Source organism: Odontomachus brunneus, unplaced genomic scaffold (genome assembly GCF_010583005.1).
Source record: "Odontomachus brunneus isolate Ranch 3 - 2012 unplaced genomic scaffold, Obru_v1 Obru_scaffold_001, whole genome shotgun sequence".
Lineage (NCBI taxonomy): Eukaryota > Metazoa > Arthropoda > Insecta > Hymenoptera > Formicidae > Odontomachus > Odontomachus brunneus.
Genome location: NW_022639451.1, coordinates 7677989 through 7678658, shown reverse-complemented (window position 1 = coordinate 7678658; position 670 = coordinate 7677989). Strand labels below are relative to the sequence as shown.

The window sequence follows — 670 nt, the reverse complement described above, 5'->3', positions numbered from 1 at the left end:
TACTGTTATATCAATTTGTGTGTGAAGGCCTTAAGAAGAATCAATGACTGTGATTGGTCAATTTGCTTATTGCTTACGTTTTACTGCTTAAGTTTTTCTATATTCCACCAGCTTAAAACGTAAGCAAATTGACCAATCACAGTCATTGATTCTTCTTAAGACCTTCACACACAAATTGATATAACAGTAACGTAAGACGTACCATAAGAATTGACCAATCATATTGAGAATCGTCGAAACGTAAGGTCGCCATTTTGATATTGAATACTCGATTGTAATTGGTCAATTCTTACGGTATGTCTTACATTACTGTTATGTCAATTTGTGTGTGGAGGCCCTTAAGGCTTTCACACACACTTTCCGTAACAGTAACCGTAAGACGTAACGTAAGAATTGACCAATCACGTTGAGAATCGTCGAAACATAAGGTCGCCATTTTTGTGAATACTCTATCGTAATTGGTCAATTCTTACGTTACGTCTTACGGTTACTGTTACGGAAAGTTTGTGTGAAGGCCTTTAGCGCTGTGGCCCATAGAAAAACTTAAGCAGTAAGACGTAAGTAGTAAGCAAATTGACCAATCACAGTCGTTGATTTTTCTTACAGTCCAAGAATCAACTATTGTGATTGGCTGATTCGTTTACTGCTTACGTCTTACTGCTTAAGTTTT

General features: G+C 36.9%; 1 protein-coding gene across 1 annotated transcript in view; it reads right to left on the bottom strand.

The window, feature by feature from the left end:
• The window catches only part of LOC116853440 (general transcription and DNA repair factor IIH helicase subunit XPB), a 19237-nt gene that overhangs the window by 17669 nt on the left and 898 nt on the right, over positions 1 to 670 (bottom strand). The gene's annotated exons all lie outside the window — the stretch shown is intronic.